At 26.0% G+C, this 18,249-nt stretch overlaps 1 long non-coding RNA gene across 1 annotated transcript in view; it reads right to left on the bottom strand.

Annotated features, from left to right (window-relative positions):
- Positions 1-358: 358 nt before the first annotated feature.
- The window catches only part of LOC147806608 (uncharacterized), a 174,948-nt gene continuing 157,057 nt past the window's right edge, over positions 359-18,249 (bottom strand). The window contains exons 3-4 of the long non-coding RNA XR_015436013.1: positions 6,085-6,147; positions 359-970 (exon numbers count right to left, since the gene is read on the bottom strand). This is a non-coding gene — a long non-coding RNA (uncharacterized LOC147806608). The remainder of the gene's footprint in view (positions 971-6,084; positions 6,148-18,249) is intronic.

The raw sequence follows: 18,249 nt of genomic DNA, 5'->3' as shown, positions 1-18,249 counted from the left end.
CAATTTACTACTTTATGTTCAGCACAGCATTTTCGGTTCTTGCGCCATTAAATTAACTGTATTTGCGAGGACTAGATTTAATTTTAAAGTTTATGCTTTGGAGATAAATGAAGACACAACACAAAATATTATTTTAATTACATCCACCTGTACATGAATATCCTGTATAATATTATTTATAACGAATATTAAAAAAGTGTAGGCACATTATTTCAGTATTAATTATTAAATGTCTTTCTCTTTTGGCAAAGGAGAGATTAAGATTGGGGGAGATTTTTTTTCTTTTAAATTTAATTCTGTGATAAACTAAAATTTTTTCCCCGACGTATTAGGAATTATCGCAACAAAAAAAAAAAAAAAAAAATCTCGAGCACCTGAAATTAATTTTCTTCTCTTTTCCGCTCATGTGATATTCAATTCAAGGAATTAAGATAAAGCATGATATTCATTCCCTCTTTTATGCGTTTGAAAATTTACAAACGTAAATAATTTCGTCCAAAATGAGTGATTTCAAAAAGTTAAATGGGAGAATTGCTTCGAGAAAATTTATGATACGCACATGCTAAATTATATTCACAAAAAAAAAAAAAAAAAAACGAAATAAACAGGAGCAACATACTAAATAATTTTTGTATTTGAATAAATATTTCCTAGGATGCAAAACCTGTGGAAAAAATTTTTTTTTGCACCGTTGGTATGTTAAATTTCACAAAAACGAAGAAATTATGTTTCTTTAAACGAATGAAAAGTAATTTAAACCCATATAGATTTTTTATGAAAATTGTCCGCCAAAAATTAAAACTAATATATTTCAGTTTGAGGGCCGTCAGTTGGTAACCACTGTTCTAGAGCTTTGTTTCTCTCTGCTGTCAAGTCTGAGACTCCCATGGATGTGCAAATCTTCACATTGAATCATTTTCTGCTATCTCTGAGGACCAGCAAATCAAATTTTTCATGTTCCACATTTTACCTTTGGAAATAAAACATTTTATAAGATTAACATGCATAACGCGAATAGTAAGTACATTTTGACAAAACTAATTATGAATGGCAAATATTAGTTGTAGTAATATTCGATTAAATCTTATAAAAAATTTTGTAACTTTTTTCTTCTTCTAAAAACACAAATTTAACAAACTTTTTACTAATTACGTAACAAAACAAAAAAAAATCTGCATGTTATAAAATTTAATTCTGTTATTGGACGACATAAACTAAAATTGCTAATAAAATATACTAATCAATACGAATGTAATTCTAAAGTAAAACTAATTTAAAAATTAAGCGTGGAAATTACTTCGAAAAGACGTAAATTACAAAAACTGTAACTTAGACAGAAATAGGATAATAATAAATTGAAAATAATAATATTAGTGTAAACTGCTTTGAATAGTGAGTTGGAAAATAGGGATATCAACCTGAAAAACTTTTGTTGTTGTTGAATGGCTAATCCTTTAAATAATATGCTAATTAATTAGTATGTTTATTAAGTTATGTAATTAGGCACCAAAGCGTGCTTCCTCTTAATAAAAGTTTGACAGATTTGGAATTCAAATTCCCAAAACCCTAGCCTTAATTTAATAATCTTATGCTTCACATTTTACACGTTATTTTTCTTATGATTTACTTTTTCTTTACGCCTGATTTTTATTTACGAGGAACTCTTGCGCTTTATATATTTACTTTTGTCTTATTTTCACGAGTCGCTCTTTTTCATTCCCTTTACTAAAGGCTTTCCCACATTTTCTTTTCATATGTGTTACTTTTACTTTTAAGCGTTACTTTTCTTTATGCTTCAAGTCTCACTGTTATTTTAGATTTTACGCATTTCTTTGCCACGTTTACATTTTTATGAGTTACTTTTCTCTTTGCTTCAGTTTAAACACATTATTATTTCTTATTCTCTATTTTATCTACGAAAAAATAAAATAAACGTGTTAAAATAACGCTACTTCAACGTGTTTATTTAACTTTTTTGTGTTACTCTGTTTTCCTTATTATTATTTACATTACTGCGGCATACGTGCTCATTGTATTTGTTATAGTAAATTACGAGTTACATTTCATTATGCGTTATGTTTTTGTGTTCAGTTTTATTATTTGTCACTTTTACGCTTTTGGTTTTATTATGCAGTAGTTTTAAGCATTTATTTGTTCATGCGTTATTTCTTTTACTTGTGAAATTAACGGATTAGTCCTATTTATCGTTACATTTACGCGTTATAATACAAGCATCTTTTGTTATGTGTTTCTTTTAGGCGTACGCTTTTCTTTCGGGTTACTTTTCGTTATGGGTTATTTATAAATTTTATTAATTATTTTTTAATATATTTATGCTTTACTTTTCAAGATTATTTTTAATTTAACACGTTATTTTATTTTTTCCGTTTATTTTCTTATGCAAATTCTTTTAAAACTTATCTTACGGGTTTTTTCTTCCATACGATATTATATTGTTTGCATGTAAGAACAAATATTTGTTTTACGAAGAAAAAAGTGCAAATGTAACTCATTCCTTTCTTATGAATTATATTTGCACGGCATACGCGCTTTTTTTACGCGTTATTGTACAATACGAGTTACATTTTTTATGTGTTACATTTTCTCATTTAGTTTTCTAATTTTTTACTTTTATTATGCAGCAATTTTAAGCACTTATTTTACTTATGTGCGCCTTACTTTTACTTGTTACTTTCACGCATTAGCTCAATTTACGCGTTTACTAATGATTTACAACTTACTCGTTACTAACTAATTTTACTTTACTTTTTACACTTTATTTTGTAACGCGTTACTTTTCTTTAGAGTTACTTACCTTTATGGGTTATTTATAAATTGTATAATTTACTTTTTAAGATTTTTATGTGTTAAATTTTTTTTATTAAGTTTTTTTTTAATGCATTGTTATATTTTAAGCATAAACGAAAAAAAAAAATTTATGAAGGAAAAAGTACCATGCTAATATATCTCATTCCTTTCTTATGAATTAGATTTGCACGGTATACGCTGTTTTTACATGCTATTTTACAATAAGGGTTAAATTTTGTATGCGTTACATTTCCTCGTTTAGTTTTCTTCTTAGTTACTTTTACCACGTAGTAATTTTGAGCATTTATTTTTCATATGTGCTACTTACTTTTACTTGTTACTTTCACGCATTAGCTCAATTTTTGCGTTATCGTACATTACACTTTACTTTTTATTCGTTATTTTATCGCATTACGATTTTTTTTATGCTTAAAATTGCACAATTTTTAGTTTTTAAAGCGTTACACTTTTATGCGTTAATTTGCTTTTCTTCTGCGTTTTTCTTTAACTTTCACGAATTATATATATTAGTTTTACGTATTTGTATTTATTTAAGCGTTGCTTTTTTTTTTATTTTTAATAGATTCCTTACTTTTGTATATCCATTACTTCAGTTTGTAATGCGCTACTTTTACTTGTTTTTTTCTTTGTGCCTCACTTTTTTGTGTTACTTTTATTCTAAGCGTTAAAAACGTCTTTTACTTTACATGTTATGTTAGCATTTCTTTACGCGTTATATTTATGGATTTACTTCGTATGCGCAACTTTTTCGATTTAAATTCACGGGTATATTTCATGCGTTATATTTTTTAATGTAATAATTTTACACATTTTTCTTCGGTGTTACTTTTCTTAATGCTTTAATTTACGCACAATTTATTTCTATTTTATTCACAACTTCTCTTTATGCTTCACTTATTACCCATTTAATTTTCTTTTCATTATTTTTACGCATTATTATTAATTGCGCGTATTTGCTTTTAATGTTAATTTTTTACTTTACTTTTCTTAAGCATTTTATATTTTCTTTTTAGCCTTACTTTACTGCTTGTACATAAGCTACCTTTTTTATTCGTTACCATAACGTGTTATTATATTTTATGCGTTGCTTTTTTTAATGTGTTACCCTTCAGAATATTATTTTTTCATATGCTACTTTTCTTGTGAACTTGTTTTGAATCTTTCCGTCCAAATTCCTTTAAATTGTTAAAGCGAATTTAGAATTTACACGTACCCTTTTCTTGCTACTTTTCTTTATGGGCAATTTTCAAATACTTCTTAATTTACCTTTTAATACTTTTTTGCATTATTTTTACGCATTTAGTTTTTTTATGCTTTACTAGGTCAAGCTTTTTCTTATCGGTAACTTTTTCTCATACGCGATATTATATTTTACCCTTTACTTTTGTTGTGAGTTACATTTACGAGGAATACGAGGCTCATTTTACATGGCATATTTGCTTTTTATACGTGTTACTTTCATTATGCTTTACAATTAGTTTTAAGAGTTACTTTCACATTTACTTTTTTATGCCTTAAGTTTCATGTTTGTTTTAGATTTTACACTTTCTGCGTTGATCTTACGCGTTCAATTTTTTATACGTTACCTTTGCGGTTACAATTACGAATTTACGTTTCTTCTGTGTTACTTCTTCGATGCATTATTTTATACACATCTTATTTTAAACATTTTACCTTTATAATGTTAACTTTACTTTTTTATATGCGTTACTTATACGTCTTAAATTTCTGTATTAACGTTATTTTTGCTTTTCTTATGAGTTTCTTCCTTAATGCTTTATTTTTATGGCTTACATTTACTTTATTGTTCATTTTACAACTTTACTTTTGCATTATTCTTTCGTGTCTTAGACAAGTTTCAGCGTTACTTTCACGCGTTTTTTTTCCCATCTGGAGCTTCATTTACTCGTCATTATATTCCAGGCGTTACTTTTCTTAAAGCGTTACGTTTAAGAATTTACATTTCTAAGGCGTTTGTTTTGTAGTGCAGTATTTTTACACGTTTCTCTATTATATTTCCCTTTACTTTTTAACGTATTTTTCTCTTTAAAAGTTTACTTTTACCATTACACGTTTACTTTCTATTTTTATTCACTAATTTTCTTTAGGATTTATTTTTTCGTGTTTCTATTCTTGTGCATATTATATACATCTTTTTTACGTGTTACTTTTCTTAAGCGTTATTTTTACTTTTATGGGCTATACATACTTTTATGCATTAAAAGATTCACTTTTACGAGTTGCTTTTTTTAAGCGTAACTTTCTAGTCTTCATTTAATTACACGTTTCTTTTAAGCGTCGCACTGACGCTTTATTTTCAATTCATTTGTTTCAATTTACACTTTTAAATATAAGCTACGTTTGCAAGTTTTATCTTTTATGTTTCACATTTACCCGTTAATTTTTTAGGTGTTATGTCATATGCAATATTTTTCCTCTTGCGTTACTTAATAAACTCGCATTTTTCATGCGTATTTCTATTTTAAGAGGTATTTTTCTCTAGGCGTAATTTTTGTTATTCGTTACTTATACCTTTTATTATGCCTTGCTATTACATGTTGTTCTATTTTCTTTATTCCATACTTCAAGTGCTACTTTTCTTATGCATTACTTTTACTTTTGCGCATTAGTTATATTATGCTTCAAATAGCTTACTTTTGACGGTACTTTATATTTCACACTTTATATTTTTTATACTTCAGCTTAGGCATAATGTTTTAAATTTTATTTTATATTTCACGACTTACTTTATTTTACACTCTTTCTTTTTTAACTTTCTATTTGTTGTGCTTCTCTTTATCCTATAGTTCACTTTGTGCTTTACCTTATGCTTTACTTTTTACTCTGCTTTATTCTTATATTAAGTTTTACATTTCGTTTAAGCTTCGCATTACACGCGCTTTTTCTTATACGGTTTTCTTTACTTTTTATTTTAAATGCGCTTTACTTTTTTTTTCCTACTAAATATTATAAGCTATATTTTTATTTCATGCTTTAGTTTTTTTTTATACTTCACATTAAAATTGACTTTTTTTACACACATTTAATCGAGGCTTTACTCTAAACTTTACCTTAGTCTATACTTTATTAATTTTTACGTACTTTATATAGTTTGTTTACTTTAGGCATTAATTAACACACATTTTATCTTATTTTATACATATTTGACTCTTCTTGAAACGCATTTTGCTATATTTTACTTTAGATCCTACGCTTGTTGACAAACATAGATTTATTTTTCTTTATATAACTTACCTTTTTAAAAAAACTATGATGTCGGCTCTTGGTTGGATTTATGATTCCTAAAGATTTCGAAAGCTGAAAAAAATAAGACATATTAATTAGAATTATATAAATATTTATGCAACACGATAATAAGGGCCGTTTAAACATTACTTAAGGACATAACGGGGATGAGGTTTACTAATTTGCTTACAGTGGTTGACAAAGGGCAGACAGGATGAAAGCAATGCTTACGTTTGTCATTAAAGTCACATAATTTCAAGTTGCTTTTTTTAAGGGAAAAACCGAGACAAAAATTATAATTTGAGAAAAATTACGCTAGAAACAATTTCGAATAAAATTTTGGAGAAGGAAAAATTTTCGCAAATTTTTTTTTTTATGTGTTCAAGAATTTTATATAAATATTAATCTCAACCATAAAAATATTCTTCTCAAATTCTATAAAATTAATTGAAATGTCTACTATTTTCTTGAAATGTCTACATTATTTATTTGAATGAAATTCTAAAATTACATTGCTTCAGAAAAAGTTAAAATTAGAGTAAGTTAGTGCGTTGTTACTTTCTTACGTAAGCAGAGGAGGTGATTTGTTTATTTTTGAATTAGAAATTTATATTAATTAAATTAGAAATTTATAACTAATTTCACTTTATTCGTAAATGATTCTACTAATGTTTTAATGGTTTCTGCACGATTTTTATCCTAACACTACTTTAATCAATAAAAAAGGGAGCCAAACATTTCAGAGAAGGACCTATTTAAAATAATTAAAGAGTATGAAATTAAAATATTTTAACTTATTTGCTGACTTTGGCATCACATTGAACATTATTATATTGCGATAGCATAATTAACATTTTAAGCTGTTTAATATTTTTTGGAACCACGTTACCTTGAAAAAAGGATTAGAAGTTCCAATTTTTAACATCATTTAAAAGTTATTAAACCAAAATGTATTGCTCATTCTCTTAATATAAAAAACAGCGAAAATGTAAGAAAAACGACCAACTCTAAATTTGCTAAACTTTTTTAGAATATGGTATTTATCTTTGAAACCGATTAAGATTTCTTCTCTTGAGGGGCTAATTTAACTTTTAATAAGTTATTTTCTTTAAATTATAAGTAATAACCTTTTTAAAGTTTTTTTCATACATTATTATTACGTGGTAACTTTTCTTATGCGCTATTTTTACTTTTACACGTTAGACAACTCATTTTACGTGTTACATAATTTACTTTTACTTGTTCCTTTCTATAATTTTACTTTTTTCTTTTACTTATGAATTTCTTTGACGCGTTAAGTTTTATGCAGAACTTTAACGGTTTATTTTTATTTATATTTTAATTTGCATACATTTTACTTTATATTTACTTTTCCGCTGCGTAACCTTTACTGGTTAATAATTTTTTTTCGATATTTTATGTATTACATTCATATGTGTTACTCTTTCTTTACGCTTAATCATTATACGTATTACATTTTTACATTACTTTTATTTAAGCGTTGCTTTTACAAGTTTACTTTTTTAATACTATACTTTTATTTTTTTGTATTACTCTAGTGTATTTTTTACTCCATACTTAAAGCTTTCTTTTACTTTATATCTTATGCGTTAATTTTGTAAAGTATTTCTTTTCCACGTTATACTTTAAGCGGTATTTTTCTTGATGCGTAGCATTTACGTAATATACATATTAATATACATATAACATTACGTAACATACAAGCATTTTAACGCTTAATTATGTTTTACGTGTCATTTTTCTTTATTTTCGTTTTGCATTACTTTCACGAGCTCGCTTTTAGGCCTTACATTTTACTAGTAACTTTTTTTTACGCATTGTTTTTGTTATGCGTTACTTTCACTTTTGATCTACCACCTTGATTACTCTATACCAGGAGTTTCCAACTGGCGGCCAGGGGGCCGCATCCGACCCGCGAACCTTTCTTTGTGGCCCGCGAGCTAAAATATATTAGTTGTCATTTTTTTGCGGACAATTTTCGTAAAAATCTTTATGGGTTTAAAATACTTTTCTCGTTAAAAAAACCCTAATTTCTTCGCTTCTGTGAAATTTAACATACCAACAAAGCAAAAAAAAATATTTCTCAGGTTTTGTATCCAAGAAAATATTTATTCAAATACAAAAATAATCGTGTATGTTGCTCTTTTTTATTTCACTTTTTTGTATTTTGTGAAGATAAATTAGCATGTGTGTATCAGAAATTTTCTCGAAGAAATTCACCGATTTAACTTTTTGAAACCACTCATTTCGTACTAAAATATTTACACACACATTTGTAAATTTTAAATGCAAATATCTATTCTCTGGTGGTTGCAGCAGACAAACCTCAATTTTCTCATTGAACATTTTGTGTACTACTGTGGAAGTTTTAATACCAACCTTTTTAAAGTTTTATCTCTTAACAATTTGAAATCTGTTGCACATTAATTGTTTAATACATAGGTGCACATTGAAGCTATTGCAGCGCGAATTTTTATCATTTATTTAATATTTTTGAAAATATTGTTAATGACAATTAAATATTTTTAAAAATCTACTTCTTATTTTAATTTGCAATTTAATAGTTTTGTTTCGTAGAACTTGGTAAAAATCTGACAGTAATATTTAATGTTCCTTCAAACATAAGAGTCCAACATAAAATTTTGATAAAGTTGCGGCCCGCTATTTGATTTGTGTTTTTAGTTGTGGCCCCCGGCCTCACGTAAGTTGGAAACCCCTGCTCTATACTATAAGTTTTCCTTTAATTTATATTTTACTCGTTAATTTTCCTATGCATGACTTTTTCGCGTGTTAGTTTCTTATGCATTAATTTACACGCTTTTTGTATAGATTTTACTTTGCTTTTCTGCAAGTTTCTCATAAGCAGTTATCGTTTCTTATGTGTTTGTTGTCTTTACTTATTGTCCGCCTTATAATTAAAGCGCTACGTCTTTATGCGTTAAAATTCCGCATTTTATGGCATACTTTTGGTTATTCCTTACTTTTCACGTTTCTCTACTTCATTACTTACTCGAAGCTTTCTTTACTTTTTTTATGCGTTACTTGCATTTCTCTTATGAGTAACTTTTACTCGTTTACATTTTGTAATCCATTACTTTTACACACTCTTGTTATATTTTAAGCGCTACTTTTCTTTATGCTTAAATTAACACCTTTTTAACACTGCAATTTATATTTCACACTAATCTTTACTTTTCTTTTTTTTAAAATGGTTTATTTTTTAATTTACATTTCGGCATACTTTTCAGTCTATATTACGCTTTATATTACAAACTTTTTATTTCACGCTTTGCTTTGCTTTAGGTGCTTTTTTACGTTTCTATCTACCAAACATTATAAGTTATATTACACTTATTTTTACTTTACACTTCACTTAATATTGAAATATAATTCGCGTTTTTTATACGCAGTTTTAATTTATTTAAGCCTCAACTTCAAGCCTCAATTAGCGTATATACTTAATATATTTTACTTTATATTTCACAACTTTTTTCACGCTTTAAAAAATACACTTTTTTCCTTATTTTACTTTCCGAGAAACACATTTAGCTTTACTTTTTATGCTTTATTTATATTTTAAGCTTAACTTAACCTTTTAATTTACGCATTTCTTTAGATTTTACTCTCTACGATTTTATATTTTACTCTTTAGGCTATATATTTTTCCCTTTACTTAACAATTTCTGCTTTATACGCTACATTATTTTTTACGCTTTACTTTTTATTTTCAGCTGCATATTATTTTTCACGTTTTATTTTATATACTAATTCACTGCTCTATTTTTCTTTACCTTTTACTTTATTTTGCGTTTCAGTCGTCTCTGCACTTTTAATTTTAAACGTTACTTTAAGTATTTACTTTATACTCTAATTTACAGTATAATTTACTCTAAACTATGTTTCTTTTAGTTTTTAATTTAACACATTTATTACTTTTACTTGACTTAATATTCTGCTATATGCTTTAGTTTTCTTGTTTACACTTTTGATGCCTTTCATTTTATTCACTTTTCTTCTTAACTATACATTTACGCTTTGCAGTAACTTTATTTTATGCTTAGTTATTTTCATGCTTTTACTTTGAACTAAATTATTCTGCTATGTAATGTTTACCTATCAATTTTTTACTATCTTCATCATTTCATCAAACTTTGCACTGTACTTTCGACTTGAAACTTTATTCTGAGCCTCCTGCTTTACTTTGTGTCTAACATAGTAATTTTTTTAACTTTGCGCTTACTCGTTTTATACTATAGGCTTCAATTTTTATTTTATGCTTTGCTTTAATTTTTACTTCTCTAACTTCTTATTTTACAATATACTTTATATGTTACGTTTAATATTATTTTATACAATACTTTGGTTTTTACTTTATATTTTACGCTTTACTTTATTGTTCATATTTTACACTTAAATATACCTTGTATTTAACTTTACATTATATTTACTCCTTACTTTATACATAATAGGTTTAACGATATACTGCACAATTTTTATTTTACGTAATACTTCACTTAAACTTTTTGAAGTATACGCGTTTAACAATAGTTTCCATTTCACTCTTTAAATTTTAATTACGCTTATGCTTTACCTAACGCTTTAGTTTACTTCACACTGTACAACAAACTGTATTAATTTCCCTTTTTTACTTTAATATTTACTTTATACTCTATTTTTTTAATTTTATACGCCTAACTTTATAATTTAACATTTACCTTATGCTTTACCTAACGCTTTAGTTTACTTCACACTGTACAACAAACTTTATTAATTTCCCTCTTTTACTTTAATCTTTACTTTATACTCTATTTTTTTTAAATTTTATACGCCTCACTTTATAATTTTACATTTACCTTATGCTTTACCTAACGCTTTAGTTTACTTCACACTGTACAACAAACTGTATTAATTTCCCTTTTTTACTTTAATCTTTACTTTATACTCTATTTTTTTAATTTTATACGCCTCACTTTATAATTTCACATTTACCTTATGCTTTACCTAACGCTTTAGTTTACTTCACACTGTACAACAAACTTTATTAAATTCCCTTTTTTACTTTAATCTTTACTTTATACTCTATTTTTTTTAAATTTTATACGCCTCACTTTATAATTTAACATTTACCTTATGCTTTTCCTAACGCTTTAGTTTACTTCACACTGTACAACAGACTGTATTAATTTCCCTTTTTTACTTTAATCTTTACTTTATACTCTATTTTTTTAAATTTTATACGCCTCACTTTATAATTTAACATTAACCTTATGCTTTTCCTAACGCTTTAGTTTACTTCACACTGTACAACAGACTGTATTAATTTCCCTTTTTTACTTTAATCTTTACTTTATACTCTATTTTTTTAAATTTTATACGCCTCACTTTATAATTTAACATTTACCTTATGCTTTTCCTAACGCTTTAGTTTACTTCACACTGTACAACAGACTGTATTAATTTCCCTTTTTTACTTTAATCTTTACTTTATACTCTATTTTTTTTAATTTTATACGCCTCACTTTATAATTTAACATTTACCTTATGCTCTACCTAACGCTTTAGTTTACTTCACACTGTGCAACAAACTATATTAATTTCCCTTTTTTACTTTAATCTTTACTTTATACTCTATTTTTTGTAATTTTATACGCCTCACTTTATAATTTAATATTTACCTTATGCTCTACCTAACGCTTTAGTTTACTTCACACTGTACAACAAACTGTATTAATTTCCCATTTTTACTTAAATCTTGACTTTATACTCTATTTTTTAAATTTTATACGCCTCACTTTATAATTTAACACTTACCTTATGCTTTACCTAACGCCTTAGTTTCCTTCACGCTGTACAACAAACTGTATTAATTTCCCTTTTTTATATTAATCTTTACTTTATAATCTATTTTTTTTAATTTTATTCGCCTCACTTTATAATTTAACATTTACCTTATGCATCTCGCTTTAGTTTACTTCACACTGTACAACAAACTGTATTAATATCCCTTTTTTACTTTAATCTTTACTTTATACTCTATTTTTTTTAAATTTTATACGCCTCACTTTATAATTTAACATTTACCTTATGCTTTACATAACGCTTTAGTTTACTTCACACTGTACAACAAACTGTATTAATTTCCCTTTTTCACTTTAATCTTTACTTTATGCATTATTTTTTTTAATCTTATACGCCTCACTTTTTAATTTAACAGTTACCTAACGCTTAAGTTTACTTCACACTGTACAACAAACTGTATTAATTTCCCTTTTTCACTTTAATTTTTACTTTATACTCTATTTTTTTTAAATTTTATACGCCTCACTTTATAATTTAACATTTACCTTATGCATCTCGCTTTAGTTTACTTCACACTTTACAACAAACTGTATTAATTTCCCTTTTTTACTTTAATCTTTACTTTATGCACTATTTTTTTTAATTTTGTACGCCTGACTTTATAATTTAACATTTACCTTATGCTTTACCTAACGCTTAAGTTTACTTCATACTGCACAACAAACTGTATTAATTTCCCTTTTTTACTTTAATCTTTACTTTATACTCTATTTTTTTTAAATTTTATTCGCCTCACTTTATAATTTAACATTTACCTTATGCTTTAGTTTACTTCGCACTGTACAACAAACTGTATTAATTTCCCTTTTTTACTTTAATCTTTACTTTATACTCTATTTTTTAAATTTTATTCACCTCACTTTATAATTTAACATTTACCTTATGCTTTAGTTTACTTCACACTGTACAACAAACTGTATTAATTTCCCATTTTAACTTTAATCTTGACTTTATACTCTATTTTTTAAATTTTATAAGCCTCAATTTATAATTTAACATTTACCTTATGCTTTACCTAACGCCTTAGTTTACTTCACGCTGTACAACAAACTGTATTAATTTCCCTTTTTTACTTTAATCTTTACTTTATACTCTATTTTTTTTAAATTTATACGCCTCACTTTATAATTTAACATTTACCTTATGCATCTCGCTTTAGTTTACTTCACACTGTACAACAAACTGTATTAATATCCCTTTTTTACTTTAATCTTTACTTTATACTCTTTTTTTTAATTTCATACGCCTCACTTTATAATTTAACATTTACCTTATGCTTTACCTAACGCTTTAGTTTACTTCACACTGTACAATAAACTGTATTAATTTCCCTTTTTTTTAATCTTTACTTTATACTCTATTTTTTTAATTTTATAAGCCTCACTTTATAATTTAACATTTACCTTATGCTTTTCCTAACGCTTTAGTTTACTTCACACTGTACAACAGACTGTATTAATTTCCCTTTTTTACTTTAATCTTTACTTTATACTCTATTTTTTTAAATTTTATACGCCTCACTTTATAATTTAACATTTACCTTATGCTTTTCCTAACGCTTTAGTTTACTTCACACTGTACAACAGACTGTATTAATTTCCCTTTTTTACTTTAATCTTTACTTTATACTCTATTTTTTTTAATTTTATACCCCTCACTTTATAATTTAACATTTACCTTATGCATCTCGCTTTAGCTTACTTCACACTGTACAACAAACTGTATTAATATCCCTTTTTTACTTTAATCTTTACTTTATACTCTATTTTTTAAAAATTTATACGCCTCGCTTTATAATTTAACATTTACCTTATGCTTTACATAACGCTTTAGTTTACTTCACACTGTACAACAAACTGTATTAATTTCCGTTTTTCACTTTAATCTTTACTTTATGCATTATTTTTTTTAATCTTATACGCATCACTTTTTAATTTAACAGTTACCTTATGCTTAACCTAACGCTTAAGTTTACTTCACACTGTACAACAAACTGTATTAATTTCCCTTTTTCACTTTAATTTTTACTTTATACTCTATTTTTTTTAAATTTTATACGCCTCACTTTATAATTTAACATTTACCTTATGCATCTCGCTTTAGTTTACTTCACACTTTAAAACAAACTGTATTAATTTCCCTTTTTTACTTTAATCTTTACTTTATGCACTATTTTTTTTAATTTTGTACGCCCGACTTTATAATTTAACATTTACCTTATGCTTTACCTAACGCTTAAGTTTACTTCACACTGCACAACAAACTGTATTAATTTCCCTTTTTTACTTTAATCTTTACTTTATACTCTATTTTTTTAAAATTTTATTCGCCTCACTTTATAATTTAACATTTACCTTATGCTTTAGTTTACTTCGCACTGTACAACAAACTGTATTAATTTCCCTTTTTTACTTTAATCTTTACTTTATACTCTATTTTTTAAATTTTATTCGCCTCACTTTATAATTTAACATTTACCTTATGCTTTAGTTTACTTCACACTGTACAACAAACTGTATTAATTTCCCATTTTAACTTTAATCTTGACTTTATACTCTATTTTTTAAATTTTATAAGCCTCAATTTATAATTTAACATTTACCTTATGCTTTACCTAACGCCTTAGTTTACTTCACGCTGTACAACAAACTGTATTAATTTCCCTTTTTTACTTTAATCTTTTTCTTATACTCTATTTTTTTTAAATTTATACGCCTCACTTTATAATTTAACATTTACCTTATGCATCTCGCTTTAGTTTACTTCACACTGTACAACAAACTGTATTAATATCCCTTTTTTACTTTAATCTTTACTTTATACTCTTTTTTTTAATTTCATACGCCTCACTTTATAATTTAACATTTACCTTATGCTTTACCTAACGCTTTAGTTTACTTCACACTGTACAATAAACTGTATTAATTTCCCTTTTTTTTAATCTTTACTTTATACTCTATTTTTTTAATTTTATAAGCCTCACTTTATAATTTAACATTTACCTTATGCTTTACCTAACGCTTTAGTTAACTTCACACTGTACAACAAACTGTATTAATTTCCCATTTTTACTTTAATATTGACTTTATACTCTATTTTTTTAAATTTTATACGCCTCACTTTATAATTTAACATTTACCTTATGCTTTTCCTAAAGCTTTAGTTTACTTCACACTGTACAACAGACTGTATTAATTTCCCTTTTTTACTTTAATCTTTACTTTATACTCTATTTTTTTAATTTTATACGCCTCACTTTATAATTTAACATTTACCTTATGCGTTACCTAAAGCTTTAGTTAACTTCACACTGTACAACAAACTGTATTAATATCCCTTTTTTACTTTAATCTTTACTTCATACTTTTTTTTTAAAATTTTATACGCCTCACTTTATAATTTAAATTATGCATCTCGCTTTAGTTTACTTCACACTGTACAACAAACTGTATTAATTTCCCTTTTTTACTTTAATATTTACTTTATACTCTATTTTTTTAATTTTATACGCCTCACTTTATAATTTAACATTTACCTTATGCTTTACCTAACGACTTAGTTTCCTTCACACTGTACAACAAACTGTATTAATTTCCCTTTTGTACTTTAATCTTTACTTTATAATCTATTTTTTTTTGATTTTATACGCCTCACTTTATAATTTAACATTTACCTTATGCTTTAAATAACGCTTTAGTTTACTTCACACTGTACAACAAACTGTATTAATTTCCCTTTTTTACTTTAATCTTTACTTTATACACCTCTCTTTATGATTTAACATTTACCTTATGCATCTCGCTTTAGTTTACTTCACACTGTACAACAAACTGTATTAATTTCCCTTTTTTACTTTAATATTTACTATATACGCCTCACTTTATGATTTAACATTTACCTTAAGCATCTCGATTTAGTTTACTTCACACTGTACAACAAACTGTATTAATTTCCCTTTTTTGCTTTAATCTTTACTTTATACTCTATTTTTTTAATTTTATACGCCTCACTTTATAATTTAATTTTTACCTTATGCTCTACCTAACGCTTTAGTTTACTTCACACTGTACAACAAATTGTATTAATTTCCCATTTTTACTTTAATCTTGACTTTATACTCTATTTTTTTTAATTTTATACGCCTCACTTTATAATTTAACATTTACCTTATGCTCTACCTAACGCTTTAGTTTACTTCACACTGTACAACAAACTGTATTAATTTCCCATTTTTACTTAAATCTTGACTTTATACTCTATTTTTTAAATTTTATACGCCTCACTTTATAATTTAACACTTACCTTATGCTTAACCTAACGCCTTAGTTTCCTTCACGCTGTACAACAAACTGTATTAATTTCCCTTTTTTACATTAATCCTAACTTTATAATCTATTTTTTTTAATTTTATTCACCTCACTTTATAATTTAACATTTACCTTATGCATCTCGCTTTAGCTTACTTCACACTGTACAACAAACTGTATTAATATCCCTTTTTTATTTTAATCTTTACTTTATACTCTATTTTTTAAAAATTTATACGCCTCGCTTTATAATTTAACATTTACCTTATGCTTTACATAACGCTTTAGTTTACTTCACACTTTACAACAAACTGTATTAATTTCCCTTTTTTACTTTAATCTTTACTTTATGCACTATTTTTTTTAATTTTGTACGCCTGACTTTATAATTTAACATTTACCTTATGCTTTACCTAACGCTTAAGTTTACTTCACACTGCACAACAAACTGTATTAATTTCCCTTTTTTACTTTAATCTTTACTTTATACTCTATTTTTTTTAAATTTTATTCGCCTCACTTTATAATTTAACATTTACCTTATGCTTTAGTTTACTTCGCACTGTACAACAAACTGTATTAATTTCCCTTTTTTACTTTAATCTTTACTTTATACTCTATTTTTTAAATTTTATTCGCCTCACTTTATAATTTAACATTTACCTTATGCTTTAGTTTACTTCACACTGTACAACAAACTGTATTAATTTCCCATTTTAACTTTAATCTTGACTTTATACTCTATTTTTTAAATTTTATAAGCCTCAATTTATAATTTAACATTTACCTTATGCTTTACCTAACGCCTTAGTTTACTTCACGCTGTACAACAAACTGTATTAATTTCCCTTTTTTACTTTAATCTTTACTTTATACTCTATTTTTTTTAAATTTATACGCCTCACTTTATAATTTAACATTTACCTTATGCATCTCGCTTTAGTTTACTTCACACTGTACAACAAACTGTATTAATATCCCTTTTTTACTTTAATCTTTACTTTATACTCTTTTTTTTAATTTCATACGCCTCACTTTATAATTTAACATTTACCTTATGCTTTACCTAACGCTTTAGTTTACTTCACACTGTACAATAAACTGTATTAATTTCCCTTTTTTTTAATCTTTACTTTATACTCTATTTTTTTAATTTTATAAGCCTCACTTTATAATTTAACATTTACCTTATGCTTTACCTAACGCTTTAGTTTACTTCACACTGTACAACAAACTGTATTAATTTCCCATTTTTACTTTAATATTGACTTTATACTCTATTTTTTTAAATTTTATACGCCTCACTTTATAATTTAACATTTACCTTATGCTTTTCCTAAAGCTTTAGTTTACTTCACACTGTACAACAGACTGTATTAATTTCCCTTTTTTACTTTAATCTTTACTTTATACTCTATTTTTTTAATTTTATACGCCTCACTTTATAATTTAACATTTACCTTATGCGTTACCTAAAGCTTTAGTTAACTTCACACTGTACAACAAACTGTATTAATATCCCTTTTTTACTTTAAACTTTACTTCATACTTTTTTTTTAAAATTTTATACGCCTCACTTTATAATTTAAATTATGCATCTCGCTTTAGTTTACTTCACACTGTACAACAAACTGTATTAATTTCCCTTTTTTACTTTAATATTTACTTTATACTCTATTTTTTTAATTTTATACGCCTCACTTTATAATTTAACATTTACCTTCTGCTTTAGTTTACTTCACACTGTACAACAAACTGTATTAATTTCCCATTTTTACTTTAATCTTGACTTTATACTCTATTTTTTAAATTTTATAAGCCTCACTTTATAATTTAACATTTACCTTATGCTTTACCTAACGCCTTAGTTTACTTCACGCTGTACAACAAACTGTATTAATTTCCCTTTCTTACTTTAATCTTTACTTTATACTCTCTTTTTTTTAAATTTATACGCCTCACTTTATAATTTAACATTTACCTTATG

Source organism: Parasteatoda tepidariorum, chromosome 8 (assembly GCF_982258835.1).
Source record: "Parasteatoda tepidariorum strain Cologne lab strain chromosome 8, Ptep-v5.0, whole genome shotgun sequence".
Lineage (NCBI taxonomy): Eukaryota > Metazoa > Arthropoda > Arachnida > Araneae > Theridiidae > Parasteatoda > Parasteatoda tepidariorum.
The sequence above is the reverse complement of the archived record's forward strand: the minus strand, read 5'-3'. Positions and strand labels throughout refer to the sequence as shown.